Genomic DNA, 15,000 nt, shown 5'->3' with positions numbered 1-15,000 from the left:
ATTATTATTATTATTATTATTATTATTATTATTGTTATATATTGCTACGCTACAACCTTAGTTGGAAAAGCAGGATGCTATAAGCCAAGGGGTGCCAGCAGGGAAAATAGCCCGGTGAGGAAAGGAAACAAGGAAAAATATATTTCAAGAACAGTAACAATATGAAAATAAATACCTCCTATATAAACTATAAAAACTTTAACAAAACTAGACGAAGAGAATTAAGATAGAATAGAAAGAATATTATTATTTTTATTATTATTATTATTATTATTATTATTATTATTATTATTACTATTATAAGCCAAGCTACAAACAAGGAAATAAAGTACAAGAGAATTAAAGAACCATCAAAAGAAAATATCTTAAGGACAACAACAAAATTAAATTGGATCTTTCATATATAAACTATAAAAAATCCAAATAACATGAGGAAGATTGTTAGTCGATTGCCGTAGGCCGTATCTGGATAGAAATTTTCATTTCATCCAGCCCCAATAATATCCAACTTAAGAGAATAAGATATTAAGAAATATGAATAACTCCTCTAATTCGCAAATCCCCTACACTCAACCATAGTGATCTTGAAATATTTCTGTACTTAGATTAGAGAGAGAGAAAGAGAGAAAAAAAGGTCTCCGAGTCTGTAGCTCTTGGCTCTGGCCTCAGTCAGTCAGTCGTCGCGTAGCTCTTGCTGAGAGTGGTTGTGGAATAAGTGCCCTTTGGTGCCGGCAGCACGCAAACCTAACCTTTTTAAATTAAAAGAACCTGATTTTTGTTTCAAAAGAGACTTCTGAGTTTCGGCGCCACGGCTTTCGAAAAGTGTTGGATACAAAAGGTCTACATTTGTATTGAATTAAAATAAGGTGAGTCTTATTTACTTCCTTTCGGTTTTTTACAAAGTTTCATTAATTTGAAAAGAAACTAAATAGACTTTTAAGAGAATAGTATCCACTTTACCAAAGAACAAAAGTAAAAACATAATTCATGTCATGATTATATATGCAAATGTAGACACTTGTTAACATGTGCATAATTAATTATACTCATGTAATTGAAATATAAAATGATCTTGCTAGACGAAAGCATCTCATTACAGAAAAACTTGTGCAAACTGACTAAATCTCACAAGCACACCTGGAATTGGGCAACGGTTGACCATTAATAAACCATAAAAAACTTCTTTTTTCGAGGGCGTATTATTATTATCAATTGCTAAGCTACAACCCTAGTTGGAAAAGCAGGATGCTACAAACCCAAGGGCTCTAACAGGGAAAATAGTCCAGTAAGGAAAGCAAATAAGGAAATAAACTACAAGAGAAATTTTAGAACAAATATTAAAAACTTTTATAAATAAAGTATAAAAACTTCAAAACTTTCATGATCATTTGTTTCATAAATAATCAGGCACACACCCAAACGCTAGCAAGCAAGCACGGCAATGAATAACTCAGTAAGCACGAACGATGCGGGAGGTCTGTCATGCATATGTTTCGAAGTAGATAACATTTCAGCATCGACCCCCTACTACCCCCACCCCCGTCTGAGAGGCTTCTTGATCTACCACCTCCTCAACCTTCCCCTTCCTCCCCCTTCCCATAGGGAGATGCTAATACAGCCTATATGTTTAGTAAAGGTGACTTGTATTATGTTTATACAATATAAAAACAATGAATGATTTTTTCGATTGTTCATTTAATATACAGGTTTAATATTCCCCAAAAAAACAATATTTTCTGATACACACAAAAATCCATGCAAACGATATTTTCTGTGATACGTAAAAATCCAGATAAAATAAAGATGAGGCTAAAGATTAAAAGAAAATTGTGGCTAATTCTTACTAAAGTAGGTTATCAGAGAGAGTGCTTTTATGGGGTTTCTTAGACAAAAATGCAATCAATCTGTTACATTTGACTTCATTGGATTTGACAGTTGTGATGTCAGATCTATGGACAACATCATTCAATCTATCATTGGACTGTCAACGGTTTAGAGTCTAAAACCAGACATGTACAATGACTTAACCGATACTACAAGATAATGTAATCTTTAAGTTGGCTCATTTTTTTATTATTGAATCGTAAAATTGAAAATGTCACATCATATGAATATAATAATCGCGAAAAGTAATATCATCACATAAATGCGAGACGAAAATCAGGTACTAGTTCCAAAATTTGGTGCCATTAATGGATCTTGACTTCTCGTCTTATCAACGACTCCGAGGACACACAGGTCGAAAAGGATTCTATCCACACTTTTGGAAGTAGTGAATTTCTGGAAGCGTAATTATTATAATTATGGCCATTATTCTCCTCTGCTTCATTTGCATTACGGCTAATTGCTCTCAGTAACACATCCATCAACCGTAAGCAATAATTCTTTAAGGCGGGCCATAGCTAAGTAACTTCTCTCTCTCTCTCTCTCTCTCTCTCTCTCTCTCTCCAGTATATATATATATATATATATATTACACATGTATATATATGTAAATACAGCATATATACAGTACATATATATATGTATGTATGTATATATATATATATATATATATACAGTTTATCAAATAGAAAAATGAAACAAAACTGTTGCCGTTATCTTTGACAACATATTTCTGATAATGATAATCATGAACAACCAATTTCTCAGAGGAGATAAGAGACACTTCCCTACACAGAAACCGTACACACGGAGATCGGAAAATATACCTTACTAAGCAACAAGATAAAACTTAAAAACTAAAGGCTTCAGCGAAGCCTATACATCCTACGTCTCGGGGATCTAGGATCTATCCAAGACGGTATCCAACATAGCAAGTCGGTAGCAGTGCGAGGATGAATCCAATTTGAGATTCATTTCGTGTCGTTATGGCACCTGGTGTGAATTCGGATGACGCCTCTCTCTCTCTCTCTCTCTCTCTCTCTCTCTCTCATCGTCGTGGGATTCTCTTGACGCGGTTCGTTATCGGCAACGTGAATTGAAATTTCAATCACACAATTTGACAGGAGAATGACGGATGGGTGTTTGTTTTTATGCGAACACACGAGCACACATACATAATATGGTTTTGTGTAACCATTTATAACCGAAAGTACCTCAATAAGACGCTTCTCATGCATGTATATGTGTATGTACGGAAGGGTACACTGCACGCACATATGTGTACGGAAGGTTACTCATGATACTATACCTGCATGTATGCATTATGTATGTACAGCACGGGTCCTCTATAATTCCGTGTACCTTGGTCTTTGTACAAGGGTGTTTCATGTGTAAATGATGAAATCATTATCCTAGGTTCCTGTACTTCTATGTGCTTTACCAAGCCACTGTGATAGTAGACGTACTTGTTTGTGTCTGTTTGTGTTATAAGTATGAAACGTAATCCTGTATATCAACTTACTGACCCATTCATATTTCTGATATGAACCAACTGAACTGACTTTTAAATGGAGTATAAATCATCATCATATATATATATATATATATAATATATATATATATATATATATATAATGTGTGTGTATTTATATATGTATAATATATCATCAGCCGTTAATTGTTCACTCCAGAACAAAGGCCTCAGGCATGTCCTTCCACTTGCGTATGTTTCTGGTATATCTATGACAGTCCACACCCGCAAACTTTCTTAGTTCGTCGATCCATCGTCTTCTCTTCCTTCCCCTGCTTATATTGTAATCTCTAGGGGTCCATTCTGTGATCTTTATTGTCCATCTATTATCTGAGATTCTAATTTTTATTTCCTGTCCGCGTCAATTCATTTTTCTTATATGTTGGAATATTCTATTCTTTAGTTTGCTCTCGTACCCATATTGCTCTTTTCCTGTGTCTTGGTATTATTCCCATCATTATTCTTTCCGTAACTCACCTAGTTGTAGATAGCTTATGTTCCAAGGTGTGTGTAAAAATATATAGGCTATATACATACAGTATATATATATATATATATATATTATATATATATCCATATATATATATATATATATATTTATGTCTGTATGTATGTAAATATACTGTATATATACATATATATACATATATATATATATATATATATACATATACATATATATGAGACCGAAATTTAAAGAAGTATAAACATAAGATGGACATTATGAAAAGTAAAAAGCCACTTTTTATAAAACGAAAAGTATTTAATCAGAAGCTCCTACCAGTATCAACTTATGCATTAGAAACTTGGAGCCTTACTAAAGCCTTAAAACATAAGCTAATTAAAACTTGAAGAGCAATGGAAATAATAATGACGGGATTACCACTAAGATGAAGAAAAAGAGCAACATGGATACGAGAGCAAACTAAAGTAGAGGATATTCTAACAACATGTAAGAAAAAGAAATGAACAAGGGCCGGACATATGAGAATGACGGATAATAAATGGACATGAAGAATAGCAGAATGAAAAGGAAGAAAAGACGATGGATCGACGAGCTAAGAAAATTTGCGAGTACAGTATGACATAGAAAGACCTTAAACAGAGGTGTGTGGAAGGACGTCAGAATCCTCTGTTCTGCAACAGCTGATTATTTATACACCCCCTCATATACAGTATGTGTGTATATATATATATATATATATATGTATATATATATATATATAGAGAGAGAGAGAGAGAGAGAGAGAGAGAGAGAGAGAGACAAACATCAATATTTTCAAAGCAGAATGTCGATAAAAATAGTCAGCCTGTCTTTGATATACTTCATTTTTCTCCCAATTTTGATCAAATATACCCTCCTGGTTACACAATTGAAAAAGAGGAGCAGTATTAACCTCTCCTTATAAGCAATAGGTCCATGGCATTACTTTACACAACTAACGTTATTTTTCTTGAGGTCAACTGCCAATCAAATTCCTATTTCAGCTCGTACCAGACGGGTATATCGAAAGTTGCATCTGAAAAGAAGCGCGGAGTTGCAAAGAAGAGTCGGGCCAAGGTGAAAAGATGATTGTAGGCTATATATGAGTCGGAACAGCTGGCACCGTCAGTAACAATATAGTCTATGAGGCACTGGAGTATTGCCAGGTAAAACATGTTCGCAAAGTCGTACTCGGAACAACTTACTGAACAGAATGTAACAAACCCCAGGGTATTTCGAAATACGCACCAATCTCATTTTGAAACAGTCAAATTAGAGTTATTTCCAATCTAGCCTCAAGTAACGGTGAGATTGATTTGATACTTTTTCAAGAATGACCTTGATGTAAGTGATTATTTTACGGGAAGAGCAAAAGACATAAAGCGTTTTTCGTGCCAAGCTTGCACAGATTCGGCTTTAGTCTTCATTTTTGGTGAACTCAGAGTCAAATAATTCATACCACTTAATGGGTAACACTAAGGTTTAATAACAATGGAATTAAATCTCATATCTCGGGGGATTCAGTTTCTATTTAATTTGGAGAAAAGAAAATAATTTTTGAATCTTTAACATTACCAAGACTAAAAACGTTTTTTAAGGCAGGAGAAAGAGAAAAAAAAAGATCATTGATTAAATGAAGTACAATCTGTTGGAAAATATATCATTATATGTTCAATAATATGAAAGCCAACAGCAGCAATGAATCAGAGCCTCCTCTGAAACCTAAAATTTACATATTCACAAAAGATGGCAGTGGTGGTGTCTCGTAAAAAGAGATGATAGGCGATAAAAATCGCTCCTTTTCTAAATGCTGTAAAGGGGGACAAAGTGAGTCACAAACCTGTAAATAATTTAGGTGGCTTCGCATAATAATGGTGAACTAATATGGACAAGCAGGCTTGTCTACTGAAATCGCCACAAACTATGAGAGAGAGAGAGAGAGAGAGAGAGAGAGAGAGAGAGAGAATTCAAGTTTTTTGTGAATTAAGCAACTGGAATAATAAACAAGAATTACGAAAAGATTTCACACCCATCAAATATTATTGGAACAAAAAGTTATCAATTAACTTAGCACTTCTATGCTTCACCCATGCGCATACAATCACGTCCTTAAACGTACTGCATATGGTGATTCAAATGCAAACTACTTGGTGTACAGTAGTTACGTCTCCTCTGCCTTACATACGGAAGCTTTGTGGTTACAACAATAAAACATTCTCTCTACACGAGGGGGCTATTATGTTGTCACTTTTCAAGCGTCTTTCTCTCATTTTCGCATAACTCACTTGATGATTGAATTCAAGTGCATTTTTAATTGTGAGCGCATGTGTCAGCTCTGTTTCGTCTCCTTTGAAGTGATTCTTAGTTTATTTTCTAAATAAATAAATAAGTCTAGAACACAGCGGGCAGACGTTATCTGTGGTAAATGCAAATGTTGTTTATGGCATCGTAACTTCTGACGAAAACATGTTAAAATGTCTTTGAAAAAATATCACTAAGAAAAACATTCAATTCTAAAGTTTTTCTCTATAAAAATAGAATGTACTTCGACGTATTTTTTTTTAAGTGACCATGGTAGTCTTCGCCAATGCACTCAATGTTTAATCTTGCCGTCGTTCAGTCAAGTGATATCTGTATTAACTCTGGTTTAGCCTAGACGATAGATATAAGTATGACTGCTCGAGCTTCAATACAATACATAACGTCGAATGGACCACGGGTTTCTGTCTAGACCACATCTTACGTTAATCTCATTTTATGACAGTGTGTGTGTGCTTCCAAATTATCATCAATCTTCTGAGATTTTAACCGTTATACCCCTACCATAAGGTTAAATTTCGAGCACATTTTGCTATATATCTTTTTGAAATTGCTCTAACAGGCTTAATTTTTGTCCTAGAGAGGTCAGGTTGGTCTCATTCTTTTGGAAAATGCCTGAAGTTTCTCAAAAATTTATCAAAAATATGTAAAAAACATGTAATTAACAGTGTTTCGCAAGAACGTACCGGTACGTCCTTTGGGGTGAAAGGGTTAAGCCCTGGAACGGTATACGTAAATACGTACATAAACTTAAGTTCACAAGTTCTTAAATAATCATGAAAAGATTGATACCAAAGCTGAACCCAAAAGACATGAACAAACCATGAAGGAAATCTTCTGTCGAGAAGTACCCAATTCAGCCCCTCGACATGAACTGCCACAAGACTCGAGGGAGAGTACAGTACATGTTTACATGGCCACGTGAAACAGCGCCTTCGCTGTGGCACTGTTTGCTGCACTGACTGAAGTCTTTTATGAGATAACCACTAGACTGTTGGTCGATTGTTTGCAGGCACATCATTTTCTGTGTAAAGTTATTGTTAATGGGATCTCTCTGGGGAGAGTATTAATTCCTTGAATCCTATGCCGAATGGTGGATGTTTTAGTGCTTACAATGATTTCCATTTCATTTTTGTTTTATTTATAGCAATAAAAAAAACCGAAATGGAGTCTTACATAAACAACAATTAGTGCTGTCACAAAGCCACTTTTATCTCGCAAAGTAACAGCAACATCAGCCATCTATTTACGCGTTTGAAAATGTCTATCCTTTTCGCTATTCAATGTATTCGGTGCTATTATTGACTATTATTGGTGTCTCTAGAGAATGGTATGCACATACTTTCATTAGGCTGAAAATTCCTCTCTCTTTCTTAAGCAATATGGTATTGATGTCATTTTTCCTGGTAATTAAAGCAATTAATGTTGAAATTCCATGGCTAGACACTCTTGGCCTTCAGTGGAGTCTCGCTATGATTTACCAGCTGAATATGATGCAGAAGAGAGGAGTTGAAAGAGCCACACACATTAACTCTTTACCTCAAGTAATAAAAGTGGGAAAGCACTTCACAATATAACGAGGATGTAGGAGAAGGGGAAATATTTTATAAAAACACAAACGAACGTACTTGACTGATAAAACTAATGATAAGAGAGCACGCAAGAAGGGCTTGTCGATTAGAATTATCACGACTTTAGTTGCTAGGTGTTCTTTTATGGATATCCCTGGCGGATAAGAAAATAAAATAACAGTATATAAGAAGGGTTGCGCTTGATAATGAACAGATAATGAAGCAAACAGGTTGGAAAAAATCATAAAAAAAATATTTCAGCTTTGAAGGTACGCTATTTAGTAACACTTTGGAAACTTTTTCTCTTTTTTCAAACAGTAATTGAGACAGAGATTAAATGAATATGTATATATATATATATATATATATATATATATAAATGTATGTGCGTCAACGTGTTTGTAAAAGTAGTATGCAAGTATTTTACAAAAGGAATAATATTATAAATAAAATACGCAATGATGCACTGTCCCTCCATTTCTTTATCTTTGCCGTTGCATATAACATGTATTGATGTATCGCTATACGCACGAACACACCCACGCTATAAATATATAAATCATTATATATATATATATATACATGTGTGTGAGTGCGTGTGTGTATGTATGTATGTATGTATTATATATCTGCATGTTTATAAAATAAATAGTTTACATATAATATATATATACATATATAATGTATATATATATATATATATATACATATATATATAATATAATATAATAAAGAGCAAGTGTCTGGCGAGAGATATATATATATATATATATCTATATATATATATATATATTATATACATATATATATATATATATATGTTCCTGTCACACTGAACGACAGCCACTCGGAGAAAAAAATCTCCCACAAATTTCTCAAACTAGCTTATTGTAGTTAGGAAAGAGGGAGGGTGAGAAGAGTTGAATATCTGTGCCTTTGCGTGCGTAGATATATATCTTAATATTAGCCGTTCTTTTTGACGGATCGCGTACACTAGTAATAAATAGCATGCATATGTATAATTACTAATATACTTCTTTGACATGATTGCTAATATACCATGAAGGAACGAATTGTAACTATTCAGTTGCCTAAACATAAATCTAATCTAAACTTAAACATGAGTCCGATTTGTTTTCCATTTTAGACGCGAGGAAGGAGATAACTTACTGTCATTGAAACTTGTATCGGTCACCGCTCTTGATTTGATAAGAGATAACGCTTATCGGATGATATCACTGGTATGTGAAGAAGAGATATGAGACGGAATATAGACGCTTAAATATGTTATTCGAGTATCCATGAAAAGATCATCATTCAAGTCGTGACGAAAATTATAGGAATTAACGTCAGTAATCTGCATGAAAGAAGGATAATAATGTTGGGATCCTAGTTTTGCATAATATATAAAGTGTGAGAACACCGATACTAATTTCGAAGAAACTAAATGACATTTCAACAAAAACTGAAATATTAGAGTCCCTGTACCTGAAAGGTTCCCAATAAAGCGCCAAAAAAAAACCGATAACAACAAATTAAAAAAAAAAAAATGTCCCAACACAGTTCCTCGTGAAAGTTCTCAGCTACTTTTCAAGCGAACGAAACTATAGGCCAAAAGTTTATTTCAGAGAAGTATCTGACCTTTAAAATCAGAACTCTTTCCAAAATTTAAAATGGAGAGGTATACTCTGTTGTGACCTCGAATAATAAATATTATGTACGGAACATTTTACCCCACATGAACAGAACAGCCAGACACGCGCGAACACACAAACACACTTTCTCCCAGCCACTTGGCAGCGAGCATAATTATCGTAAAAGCATTCATGAATTCAAACATTATTTATGATTTGCGTCTTCGCAAAGGCTTGGAGTCAACCGACCTTAACCAATAACAACCTATTCGTTTTAGGCGTCCAACCTTTCTCCTGCCTGAAGGAAAATGACTCGACGTGAATATATACAATTTCTTGAAGGTGGGACATTATTACCATTATTTATTCCTTAAATTCTACCACAACGGCATAGGAAATCTCCCATTTTAAGGATGAAGGAATAAATTATGAAGATTTATTGAAGACTGGCATGGTAGCTTCAGAATTAATAATGGCGTTTGATCACTACTGGAGTTTCCGAATTCATCTGTATTTACGCTATGGTGTGAAGAATAATTTCCCTTAATAGTTACTTCTTAATATAATTGATTTAAAAAACACAATATAAATTAATACCGAGTTCCTCTCAGTCGTAATTAATGACAACTTCATAGGTCTGTGACTTGTACACAATGACAACTGTCAAATTCAGGAGTTTACCTTCATGGTACATACTTTTCAGATTTCGCATAAGACAAAACGTCACTATGTTTAAGGAATCATGTTCTAGTAATGAACGATTTCACGATTTGGGGAGAAACATATTTCGTCCAGGTCGTAAAGGTTTATATGTGTATATATATATATATATATATATCACTAACACTCGTGATTTTAATCAATGTAAATATCCACAATGGCATTTAATGCCGAATTCTACCTTGGAAATATATATCCACTGGAATTCATTATGGTCACAGCTTCGGGCTGGGCAGAGATTCAAACTGGTACCACTCAGCCGAAACCATGCCTCCGAGAACTCTACCAACTCTTGATAGCTCAGTTGGTAGAGTCCTCGCAGGTATGGTTTCGGCTGAGTAGCACGAGTTCGAATCTCTGCCCAGCCAGAAGCTGTTTCCATAACGAATCCCAGTGAATATATATTCCGAAGGTAGAATTCGGTATTAAATGCCATTGTGGTTAATATTCACACAAACGCAAACACACACACTCACAAACACACACACACACACATATATATATATATATATATAAATATATATATATATATATAAATATATATATATATATATATATGCAGCCATTTCTCATCCACTACAGCAATGAGGCCTCGAACATCCCCAGTAATGACTGGGGTGTAGCCATTTTCATCACCATGCTGGCCACTGCGGATTGGTGATGGTGGGAGAGTTTTGTCTGATAGCTTACAGCAAACTTACCTAGTATGACTGGCCCTGACTAGTACAGTTTCGTTGATCATGACAATACACAAACCCTTTCACAGATTTCAGGTATCTTCATTTATATATGTATGTACAGTATATCTAATGACAAATTGCTTATTTTATTCCTGCCACATTTTTGTATTCTTATATGACCCCAAGCGTCTAATCGCAACATAACTAAAAACTGGGTATATTCTCCTCTGCAGAAGTCGACAGACGAAGTGGGTTTTCAACAAACGCACCCATACCGTTCCTCTTCCACCCAGATCGGATATCGAACGCGGGTGCCATAGTTTGAGAGAGAGAGAGAGAGAGAGAGAGAGAGAGAGAGAGAGAGAGTATTTTTGGCCATGTGTGATGGAAATTGCCTAGTCTACAGTAGGTCTTACTGTTTTGAAGGTATACTATGGACAGGCGGAAACTCAGACAAACATGTAGTTTTTTTTTTTTTCTAGGAATTCCATCCTCTCCACTTACCTGCGACCCGCAACGGTCCACTCGTGTGTATAATATATATATATATATATATGTATATATATACACACACACACACACATATATATATATATATATATGTGTATATATATATATATATATATGTGTGTGTGTGTGTGTGTGTTGAGCTTTCTGGTATCCAGTCACACTGGGTTGACATTTGGCTTGCCATGAACCGATGTTCATGATCATAGTTCACCTCAGCTAACATCACATGACGAATCATTTAAATATAGAATTCTAGAATTCTTGTTTTAAGTAATTTGAATTTACAAATAAATTGCATCTTTAAATTATAAAAAAAAATTAAATGAATTATTCAAATCTATAATTCTTTCGTTAATGTTTACATCAGCAATAGGTAGAATTTAAACGATCTTCTTTTGAGATGTGACGGCATTTTTATTTTAGAGAGAGAGAGAGAGAGAGAGAGAGAGAGAGAGAGAGAGACTGCAGCTCACTGAAGTCTCAGTCCTTACATTTAAACAAAAAATCTTAAATGATGAAGCACCCATAGAAGCCATGCGATTGTAACCCTTCCAGCACTCTCACGTAAGGCCTGTAATGCAATGCTAAATTCAGGACCTGAATCGGTAAGACATCGAAGGATAAAAATAACGGCCTTCTGGAGATGAACATATTAGATATCTCATGACGGTTTTCTTATGAAGACTACAAATTCTCTCTCTCTCTCTCTCTCTCTCTCTCTCTCTCTCTCTCTCTTATTATGTTCACTGTCATTATATTTATCTTGTTCTTTTGACGTTGACAACATTATCTTATCATCTCTCTCTCTCTTATCACTAGTGATATTTATCTTCTCTTTTTTTATTTGCTGCACACACACTCTCTCTCTCTCTCTCTCTCTCTCTCTCTCTCTCTCTCTGTATCGTATTCTCATAGCCGTCAATCTATCTTGTTTCTTTGTTGTTAACATTTTGCCCCACCCTCTCTCTCTCTCCTTAATGGGTTAACATCATCCTCTCTCTCTCCTTAATGGGTTAACATCATCCTCTCTCTCTCCTTAATGGGTTAACACTTTATCTCTCTCTCTCTCTCTCTCTCTCTCTCTCTCTCTCTCTCTCCTGTCATCATTCATCATTCATCAAGTTTTGCTTTCGCTCTATAAAAATTCAAGAGGTTTATTTGTTTTTATCTTAATCGTATGTACCAAACGCCCGTTCCTTTTGACTGATTATGGCGGCGAAATGGAGAAAGGAGTGAGGTCAGGTTTGTTAATCTGTCCTCGTATAGTGAGTGAGAGTAGGTCAAGAGAGGTCAAATCACAACGGTGTCAACGGGAAAGATTGGAGGAGGACATCACCACGGTGCTGAGAGTAGGTCAGGAGAGGTCAAATCACAACGGGGTCAACGGGAAACATTGGAGTAGGATATTACAACGGTACTTTCTGATGATTTCCTTTTCAAGGATAACATAAAGTGACTTCTGGCCTGGGATAAGGTCTGATAAAAGCCAAGAGAAATCATTTAACTGTTTTTAGCTTTGGTTGGCCTTATGCCAGCACAGGCGTGTTTCTCGTCTGAGTAAGTCTCAGAGAGGAAATCTTATATTTAAAATAAGCAATGGCAGATGGTTCTGCTCTTCTTATAAACTAGAGTGGAACGCCAAGATCTGAGATTAAATGTTTAAATCTCGTCTGGTCTGTGACCGCTAGGATTCGAAAAATCAGTAGATCACAGTATAAAATTTCGTGAACAATTAGATGAGGACCAAATCAAGGAACAATTTAAATCTAGTGAGAACTTGGAATGTTTTCTTTGCATGAATTTAGCCATCAGGGAGCAAATTTTGTATTATGCGTAGACCTATAATCTGAAGTGCTTAGAAAAGATATTTCAAGATGTAACCGACCTTCCAAAGATTATAAACCAAATCTCATTATAGGCCTATTGCAGGGATTTTCCATGACGTTAGTAATAATACCTACGAAAAGATTATTTCTGTATTTCTGGCTGTGTCTGTTAGCAATATTAAGAGAAAACTAATGTACAGACATAGTAAAAGGTGAAAACATTACTAATAATAATATTAATATGAAATCACACTTTACCATGTAATTATTATAGGAAACGATGAACAGAAACTTAAAGAGAGAGAAGAATGGATGAATGTCCCTTTTTTGGAAAATCTTATTTATCAACACGTTCAAATATATAGAAGAAATATTGAGGATAAGAGACATTTTTTTATTGGGAAACGTTAATTCAATCTATATAAAAAGTAAGTGTTACCTAAACATGGCACATTCCATTTTGATTTCGCCTCTTAAACTCCCTTTTTCCTTTACCTTCATCTTATGCATTCATATGATTCTTTCTTTTGTTTTCATCCAATTACAGTTGCATTTGGATGAAGAGTAAATTTATGCCCAATTCTTTGATCGTGGTTTTAAGCGAAGTACATAATTACTAAAATAATCCTTTCCATAATATATACTACATTACTACTAATGTATATATATATATATATATATATACTGTATATATATACTGTATATATATATATATATATACTGTATATATATATATATATATATACTGTATATATATATATATATATATACACTGTATATATATATATATATATATACAGGGTGTCCCAAAACAATGTATACACTCTTTGGATTGTTACAACTTGTTCAATTTATTGATATTAAAGTGAAAAACTGATTCACAGGAGAAATACAATGCACAGTGTAAAAGTAAGGATACATGGGGCAATTTGAGAATGTTAAAAAAAAATCGGTTTTACACGTTAATATCAATTAATTGAACTTATAACAATCCAAAGAGTGTATACATTGTTTTAGGACACTGTATATATATATATATATGTGTGTGTGTGTGTGTGTGTGTGTGTGTGTAATAAACCACAAGGAAAATTAACATATTGAGTGAATCCTGACTAGTTTCATCTCTAAGACACCTTTACGCAATCATACACACACACACCCATATACCTATAATAAATATATATATATATATATATATATATAAATCTCTCTCTCTCTCTCTCTCTCTCTCTCTCTCTCTCATTTCAAGATGTTTCTGGTTGGCCGGGACACTACATTTTACCTGATAAGAAAGTGTTTTGTGTCTTGCAAATTCAAACTACACAAAAGATAATAATAATTTGCATACTAATGCCCTTTTAGCATTAAAGACTTTACCCTATATGGAATTCAACTTCACGGCGGACAGATGGGTTACCCTTTTAGCATAATATTGGGCTTTGGCTCCTTAAAAGGAACTGTCGAAGGATTCTCGGGCTCCTTTTCAACCGCTCTCTCTCTCTCTCTCTCTCTCTCTCTCTCTCTCTCTCTAACGATGGTTGCGGGCTTACACGTTGTCAATTTTCTACTATACTTTTATATCTCTGACCAAAATCTCTCTCTCTCTCTCTCTCTCTCTCTCTCTCTCTTTATGCCAGAAAACTTTAAATCAACCAATCTCTCTCTCTCTCTCTCTCTCTCTCTCTCTCTCTCTCTGTGTGTTAGGTAATTTTCAACTATACTTTTATATCTTTAACCAAAATCTCTTTCTCTCTCTCTCTAACGATGGTTGTAGGCCTACATGTCAATTTTTTTCTATACCTTTATCTCTCTCTCTCTCTCTCTCCTCTCCTCTCTCTCTC

The 15,000-nt window shown here is 34.6% G+C and overlaps 1 protein-coding gene and 1 long non-coding RNA gene across 4 annotated transcripts in view; one reads left to right on the top strand and one right to left on the bottom strand.

Moving 5' to 3' along the window:
• The window catches only part of LOC137620668 (putative uncharacterized protein DDB_G0294196), a 76,865-nt gene that overhangs the window by 9,124 nt on the left and 52,741 nt on the right, over positions 1–15,000 (top strand). For 2 of the 3 annotated variants that reach the window (XM_068351012.1, XM_068351013.1), the window contains exon 1: positions 680–866. The exons of the other annotated variant lie outside the window; for it this stretch is intronic. The gene's annotated coding sequence lies outside the window, so the exon portion shown is untranslated. Of the gene's footprint in view, positions 1–679; positions 867–15,000 lie in introns of those variants that run through there. 3 annotated transcript variants of the gene reach the window in all.
• Positions 1–15,000, bottom strand: part of LOC137620670 (uncharacterized) — a 100,184-nt gene that overhangs the window by 44,353 nt on the left and 40,831 nt on the right. The gene's annotated exons all lie outside the window — the stretch shown is intronic.

The sequence above is a fragment of the Palaemon carinicauda genome, chromosome 27 (genome assembly GCF_036898095.1).
Source record: "Palaemon carinicauda isolate YSFRI2023 chromosome 27, ASM3689809v2, whole genome shotgun sequence".
Lineage (NCBI taxonomy): Eukaryota > Metazoa > Arthropoda > Malacostraca > Decapoda > Palaemonidae > Palaemon > Palaemon carinicauda.
This window is presented reverse-complemented; position numbering and strand designations above follow the sequence as displayed.